Source organism: Acinonyx jubatus, chromosome B2, assembly GCF_027475565.1.
Source record: "Acinonyx jubatus isolate Ajub_Pintada_27869175 chromosome B2, VMU_Ajub_asm_v1.0, whole genome shotgun sequence".
NCBI lineage: Eukaryota > Metazoa > Chordata > Mammalia > Carnivora > Felidae > Acinonyx > Acinonyx jubatus.
The window spans coordinates 24,231,117-24,239,834 of NC_069385.1; the positions used below are offsets into that span (position 1 = coordinate 24,231,117).

Sequence of the window (8,718 nt, forward strand, 5' to 3'; positions counted from 1 at the left end):
AAGAATGGGTCTAAAATACATATTAAGCTAATGATTTAAGTTTAAAGAACCAGATTGGTTTTTATTTGATATAAGAAGGGTTGAAATATTTATTCACCAAACTGTATTGAAAAATGATCTTAGTAACTTTCAAATAACGTAATGCTTAAATAAGCTGTGTGTCTTATTCTGTAACAAAATAGTGCATAAATTGTTTCTTACAGTTCTTGAGGCTGGTAGCCTGAGATCACAGTGCCAACATGGTTGGGTAAAGACCCTTTTCTGGGTCAGGAGTGAGCTAACTCTGTAGGGTCTTTTTTTGCAAGAGCACTAATCCCATTCATGAGGACCACACCTTCAGGATCTAAGTAACTCTTAATATCATCACATTGGGTATTGATTTCAACATATGGGTTTTTTTTCAGGGGTATGGCACAGTCACACTATAGTACCTTCTTACCATAATCTTTATCATTTCCTCAAGACATATACCCTAAATAGCTTTTCATTAAAAAAAAATGGCAATTGCAAGGAAATAATGTGGAATGATTGTTATTTAATTCTTTGTACAAACACACGCAAGGGCTCTAAAAAGTCTAAGTAGTTTCCTGCTTCTGAGATTATGGACTGGGGTTGGCAACTTTGCAGTGCCCACAAAGTTGCAAAATAAAATAAGGGTGTAAGGCTTTGGCTCCCAGAGCTGCACCATGATGAATGGCAACAACTAGCATCTTACAAAAGGCAGCAAAAAAGAGAGCCAAAAAGAAAGTAGCTGACCCATTTTTTAAAGACACATTGATGTGAAAGCAACAGCTATGTTTTATATAAGTAGAGCTGGAAAAAAGCTAATCTGAAGGATTCAAGGAACCAAAATTGCCTCTGATGTGTATATTGATTGCATCAAGGGTAGTGTTTTTGAAGGGAGACTTGCTGATTTGCAGAATGATGAAGTTAGAAAAATCATGCTAGTTACCAAGGATGTTCTGGGCAAAAACTGCCTGACCAACTTTCATAGGATGGATTATACTTTTGTGCTCTGTGATAAACAAACAAACAAACAAACAAACAAAAAACAGGCTGATTGAGGTTCATGTTGAAGTCAAGAATTCTGATGGTTATTTGGTTCTTCTACCCTGTGTTGGTTTTACTAAAAAAATGCAACAGTAAGACTCAAAAGACTTAAGTTCAGGACCACAGGTCTGCAAAATCCAGAAGAAGTTGATGAAATTCATGATCCAAAAGTTGTAGACGAATAACTTGCAAGAAGTGGTCAATAAATGGAGTGGAGAGCATTGTAGAAGATACAGAAAGGCTTTCCAATTTTTTTTATCTTCTCCATGATGTCTTTGATAGAAAAGTAAAAGTGCTATAGAAGCCTAAATTTGAATTGGGAAAATTCATGGAACTTCATAGTGAAGGTAGTAGTTCTGAAAAGCTACGAAGGGTGAGACAGGTTCTAAAGTTTAACACACTGATGGGTATGACTCAGCCGTCCAAGAATTTATATAAAATTCAGACTTTTAATGCTGACGAAAAGTCTCATTAAAAAAAAAAAAAAGTAATGTTATCAATCCACTTTGGGGAAGAGACTTGAACTTGATTTAAAAGTACAAATTCTTTTAAAATAATCCTTGGAAATTCAGGATGCTTGGGTGGCTTAGTCAGTTAAGTGTCCAACTTCGGCTCAGGTCATGATCTCAAGGTTTGTGGGTTCAGCCCTGCATCAGGCTCTGTGCTGACAGCTCAGAACCTGGAGCCTGCTTCAGATTCTGTGTCTCCTTCTCTTTCTACCTCTCCCCCACTCATGCTCTGTCTCTCAAAAATAAATAAAAGTTAAAAAAAATAAAAACTAAATAATCTTTGGAAATTCAAAGTTGCTATTTCCAAATGACTGTAATATCCATATTTATACAAATGTCATTTCAACCTACCTTTCCAATTTCTCTCACGAAATGTGATGAATAAATATTTTAATGTATTTGTTTTTAATGTGCTTTAATGTATTAATGTATTTATTCATATTTTCCTTTATGTTTAGTAATTTTTTTATATTGGTTCAGAAATTCTCACTACTAATGTGACTTACTCCTATATTTACCCCTAAAGAATCTTTAGCTTTAGATTTTGCAGTTCACACTTTTACATTTACATTACATCTCTAAGTTCTTTAATATATGCTGGTGAGGAAGCAAATAAAATTTGTTTTCCTACCAGTTTCAAATGTGTGTGTGTCTGTGAGTGTGCAGACACATTTTGGGGGTTCCTATTATTTTCTGGTTATAAATAAGGCTATATGCTATTTTTAAAACTGCCTTTCCCCATACAATTTAGAATCAGTTTGTCTATTTCCACAGACTATCTTTTGACATTAGCACTGGAATTACATTTATTCTGTAGCCCTATTCAGTAAAAATTGACATCTTTGCAATCCATCACTCTGTATATTTAGTTATTTAAAAATCTTTAAACTTTAAAATGTTATAAACATAAAATTTTTATTTAAAGTTCTGTAACAACTTTTGTTGGATTTTTAATGATTATTTTATAGTTATTATATATAACATATATATTATATAATAATGTATATTATTAGTATAATATATATATTTTATTATATATCATATATTATTATTTATAGTCTTTTTAAAATATATTCCTGAATTTGGCTAATAAATATTTTCTTATGATTTTGTATCCTTGTTTATGAGTAAGATGGGATAGTAATTTCTTTTCTCATACCGACTTAGCAGATTTTAATGTTATGCTACTAAATTAGCTGATGACTGTTTCCTTTTTTTTTCGTTGTCTGGAAAAAAAGTTAAGAGTAGAATTATTTGTTCCTTTAGAGTTTAATAATCAAGTAAAACTATTTGAAACTGCTGTTGATCTGTATAAGAACATTCTAAAACACTGATTTATTCTTATGGGATTACGCAGGACTTTTTTTTCTAAATTCAGCTTTTAGAAATTATGTATTTCACAGAACTTATTTGATCTCAGTGCTAAATAACTTGACAGCTTTGTTCATAGTATTTTCCAGTAATTTTTAATATCTATAGAATTAGTAATTTTTAAAAAATTTCTGATGTGCCTTTTTCATTTCTTAATTTTCCAGATTTTTGTCAATATTATCAGTTTCTTTCAAAGAATAGCTTTTGAGTTTGTTGATCCTATCTATTGTATCTCTGGTTTCTTTTTTATTCATTTCTTTTGTTTTCTTGAGTGTTTTCTTCCTTTTTTGCAGATTCATATCCTTTCCCCGTTTTCCTATGTGGATTGCAGAATTTTTGTTGATTTACATATATTCCTTTTATATTGTAAATATCGTTTCATTTCTGATTTAGAGCAAACCAAACTGTTTTTCCCAATTTCCTATGTATGTTAATTTTGGTATTCATTGAAGAGAAACCTATTTAGAAGTATCACAATCACTTTTGATAGTTGTTTTTTTAATTTTCTGTGATAAGTATTTCTCATCACTCTTACCCCTTTGTCACATATATAGCCTCCTTCATTTACTTTTGTAATCTTTGAAATTTTATCTTGGCATGTTTTCTTTAACCTCTTTGGGACTCTTTTTTCTGTGAGATTGAATAATGACTTTTCACTTTCCCCATATGGTGAGTCACTCTACTCCATATCTATGGATGATATTTCATTTCAGCATTGATTGATGCTGCCAAATTTATCCTATATTAAATTTCTATGTATGCATGAGTCCATCTGTAGCCTATTTTGTTCCAGTAACCTATTTTTCTCTTGTTGATATTTATTTATCTGAGTGCGCACTCTGTCTTACTGTATGATAGGTTAATTAACATTTCATTTTCCAACTTTAGGTTTACTTGGTTATTTGCATATTCTTACATATAACTTTTAATTAATGTAACTAGTTTCTTTAAAATTTCAAATATCCTAAAATATGCTTTAAAATACTTGATTCACAACTCAATATATGCAGTTGACATATAATTTATATAAAATAACTAAATATCTGGATTATTCCTGGGTTTGCTGCCATTGTCTCTTTGTTCTCTGGATTGGTTATATATACTCACTTTTGTATACTTACCAGTTTACAAGTTTATGAATATTAGTGATATATTCTAGGCATTTTGTCATACAATAGGGTTTTGTATATATGTATTTTCCCCCTTCTGTTTTTTTTCTCTCTCTTTTTTTTTTTTTTTTCAGTGTAAGGCTAGTAAGGCAGTTATTTATCTTCTCAGTCCATTCAAAGATTTATCTTGGTCAGCACTTCATTACAGCTTTGAGAAGGTATAGTCTTCTTTTGTTTCACCTTTATTTACAGATGTGGCCTTCTAAGTTTTCTACAGTATAGGATTAAGACCCTCATGGTTTTCTGTTTTTGCAGCTCTGAAAATTTGAGAGTTCAGAGATACCTTGCCTAGCTCTTCAGCTGCCTGCCCCATACAGCTTCACAAACAGGCAAATGCCTAAGGTGGACAACTGTACTGTACTTAAGGCTCTCTTTCTCCAACAGATCTTTTATTTTCCTAAAACAACGAAGGCAGTACTGCAGGAGATTTTATTCTTTCTTTTAGAAACTTGCAAATTAACTCTTCAGCCCCTCACTTCCTGCAGAATAGCTATTTAGCAGTTATATCATGGGGAAGTGTTGCCATGGGGTTGAAACCCATCAGGTTAAAATGTGTTACTCCATCAGGCACAGCTGCTAAAAATTGTTGGCTTCTCTTTTACAAGGACTCGTAGTATAAATTTACCCCAATCTTCAGCTAGTGCCCAAGATCTGCAAATGAACTGTTTGGAGATAGTTTGACTTGAGTGATGAATATACAAATGGACAATGGCAAGACCATATGTGAAAGCAGACATCTGACCTGCAAATTCTGCAGCCAACAATCCGGAAAGTCAAATAAAAATTTCTGCAGCAGTCAGGCCAGAACAGTCAGAACCTGGACAGGGACTACTAGCTTCCATAAGTTTTACACTCACTCCCAAATCAGAACCAACTGGACAAAGCCAGATAGGCCCCCCAAAACAGTCACATAGGATGCTCCATTTCTAGTTAGCCTGCCTCCAGCTTCCCTATGCTAACAACCCCCAATGAAAGCATAATTTAAACCTTCCCCACCATAATGCTTTTTTTTTCCACCATAAAGCTTTTCCACTCCCCTGCCTTTCTTTGAGTCCCAGACAAATGCTGTGAGAGTGGCTGGTTCCCTTCTTCTAGCAAACTGAGTAAACAACCTCTGTTCTCATTTGTTTATTTCTACATAATTCATCTTGGAAGGGTTCTTGTCTCCATGGAATTCTATGTTTTTTTAATGTTTATTTTTTGAGAGAGGACAAGCGGGGGAGGGACAGCAAGAGGGGGACACAAGATCTGAAGCAGGCTCTATGCTGACAGGCTGACAGCAGCAAGCCCAGTTTGGGGCTGGAACTCACTAACCACAAGATCATAACCTGAACTGAAGTCAGATACTCAACCAACTGAGCCATCCAGGTGCCCCTCTCTGATGAGATTTTGGGGTGATTGGGGGGGTTCGGAGCTGAGGCCAAGAAAGAACTCTTGAAGATCTCTTTGGTGCAAAAAGGTGATTTTATGAGAGCATGGGGACAGAACCAATGGGCTGAGAGAGCTGCCCTGGGACCCTGAAGAGAGATTTGTTATATACTTGGGAGTTGGGGGAGATAAAGACAAGGGGAAGTTTCCAAAGGGATTTTCATATGCTAAAAAGGACTAATAGGAGAGTGGATGCCTGGCTATTGTCAAGCTAAGGTTGTTTTTCCCTCTAGCAAAGCATTAACATTAAGACAGTAGGGAGTTCCTGGAGAAAAGTTTTACTCTGCCTGCCTCAAGTATTTGTCAGTGGGCTGCAGGTTATAAAGAAATTTAATTTTACCTGCCATTTCCTTATGCTTTTGTTTCCCACATCATTCCCCCCTGAACGATTTTGACAGTTAAATCTTTAAGTTTGCTGAGGGTAGAAGATCGTCTCCTTTGTAACGTCTTCCTGCTGTATAGAGGTTTAGAGACGTCTCCACCTTTGAGTGAATATTGGTCAGTTGGGGTACTTATATAGAAGAGTACCAAAGACAGACGCAGCCAGTCCAAGGTAGACCACATGTAGGAACCTCCTTGAGTAGAAAGGATCATCTGTCAGCTAGAAGGTATGGCGGTGAAGGAGTCTTGGCACCAGACAGGGAGACACAGGAAAAGACAAAAAAATAAGGTTGATAATGAGAAAAAGAGAAGCCTAAATAAAAAATCTTTGATAATTTTCCTCCAGTTCTTTCTTGTCATTTGAAGAGAAATTTGGGGTCTTCCACTGGTTCAGAGGAATAAAAAGATACATCAACTGGCATACTAGATTACTTTATGAGAGGAAGTTGGTTGAGCCTGGGTGGCGTAGTCGGTTGAGCGTCTGACTTCAGCTTTGGTCATGATCTCGCAGTTGACGAGTTTGAGCCCCGCCTTGGGCTCTGTGCTGACAGCTCAGAGCCCAGAGCCTGCTTCAGATTCTGTGTCTCCCTCTCTCTCTGCACCTCCCCTGCTCATGCTCTGTCTCTCTGTGTCTCAAATATAAATATAACCATTAAAAAAATTTTTTTTAGATTCCTGTATGAGGAAGGTACAGGTTTAATTCTTGATATGTGAATCCATGAGGAATGCCCCTTTAACTTTACTTCAGTGGGAATATGTAATATGACTTGGTAAGGGTCTTTCCATTTTGCAGTTATATCCCCTGCTGTGTTAGACTTCCAGTTCTTTAAATAAACAGTATTTCTTGGGTTTCTATGGGGGTGGATTTCTAGTAGCTGTCAGATCAAATTTAGGAAGGATATGGTTTGCATGTTCATTTAGAGATTTATGAATAAACCTGGCCTCAAGTGAATAATTCAACAGAACATTATAGTCTCCATCTATTGATAGGTCTACATTGAGAAAAGATTTTCCATATAGTAACTCAAAGGGACTTACCCCTATTGGTTGTTTTGGGACAATTCTCATTCTGCGAAGCCCTACCAGTAAAAGAGTAACCCAGTTTTCTTGAGTTTCAATGCTTAGTTTGGTAAGATGCTGCTTTCAGGTGTGGTCAGCTTTTTTAGCCTTTCCAGAGGATTGTATATACGAGGCCAAATATAAATAGTAATTATTTTTTAAGGACTAAGCTATTTGTTGAGTTTTGTGCAATAAAAGATGGTCCAATGTCACTTTGTAGGGACTAAGGGACTTCAATTCTAGGGACAATTTCCCTTAGCAAAGTTTTTGTCACTTCAGTGGCCTTTTTGGTCTTACAAGGGAAGGCCTCTATCCATCCAGTAAAGGTATCTACATAAACCAATAAGTACTTATACCCTTTGCATGATGACATTTGTGCAAAATCTAATTTCCAGTCCTTCCCTGGATACATTCCCTGCCTTTGGAGTGGCCTTAAAAGAGGCAGGAGGCAAATAGCACCCTCTGGATTTCCTTATGCACAAATAGCACATGATTGACAGGCTTGTTTTATGGTAGTGGTTAAATTAATCCCATCAAAGGTATCTTTAACCAATTGTCCCAGGGCCTTTTTACCTAAATGAGTAGCTTGGTGTATACCCTGTATTAGTTTCCATTAGTTGCCTTTGGCTATAAAGACTATTCTTCTATCATTTATAAACCAGTACTGTGCAGTTTTTGAGAATCCCCATTCCTGGGGTACTTGGGTTTCTTGATCTGAATACACTGGGAATATATCTTTTATTGGTGTCAAGACTGGTATGAGGCTCAGTATTTGCCTTATATGAGTGCAGCTCACAGTCTGCTAGGTTATTCCGTTTAGATTCTCTGGATCTGTCCTTTTTATGTCCCCTGAGATGAATTACAACCACCTCCTTGGGTTCATATATAGCCTCTAAGAAGGCTATTATTTCAGATCCAAATTTAATGGGAGAGTTATGAGTTGATACTAACTCCTTCTCCTTCCAGACTGCCCCATGCACATGTGGGACTAGGAAAGTATATTTAGAGTCAGTACAGATATTGATTCTGAGGCCCTTTGCTAATTGTAAAGCAAGAATGAGTGCTATTAATTCTGCTTTTTGGGCAGACATGTTTGCTGGAAGAACTTTGGCTTCAGTAGTCTGAGTTAGACTGTCTGACTGTAGCATACCCAGCCTTCCTTATCCCCTTCTCCATGAAACTACTGCCATCAGCAAGCCAACTGTCATCTGCATTATCGATATAAGAGTCTTTTAAATCTACTCAGCCTAATTATTTACATAAGCTTGTTAAGAGTATTAATTGATCGTAGAGATCTTTTAAAATTTGCTTCGCTGGAACTTTTTATAAGGAATCTCTAGATTGAACGTTTAGTAGCCTCTTCAGGCCAGAAGCCAAGCCAAGTACTTGCAATCAGACATGCTTGCTATACCTGTTGATTTGGGTGAATTTCTCACACCTAAGTCCTGAGGTTCCTGTACCTGCCAAGAAGTGACATTCTTTCCTCACCTGATAAGACTGCTGGGAACTCTATAAACAAGTTATCAGGCCAACATTTCAAGGGGCTTTCTTGGCTTCATGCTTCATAAAGTCAATCTTAGCTCCTTAAAGCTGTATGAATGGGGCACCTGGTGGCTCAGTTGGTTAAGTGTCCGACTTTGGCACAGGTCCTGATCTCACAGCTCATGAGTTCAAGCCCCATGTCAGGCTCTACAGAGCCCAGAGCCTGCTTTGGATTCTGTATCTCCCTCTCTCTCTGTCCCTCCTCTGCT

General features: G+C 36.5%; 1 pseudogene; it reads left to right on the forward strand.

The window, feature by feature from the left end:
• The first annotated feature begins 239 nt into the window (after nt 1-239).
• On the forward strand, nt 240-1,446 carry LOC113598536 (40S ribosomal protein S3a-like; annotated as a pseudogene).
• The last annotated feature ends 7,272 nt before the right edge of the window (nt 1,447-8,718 follow it).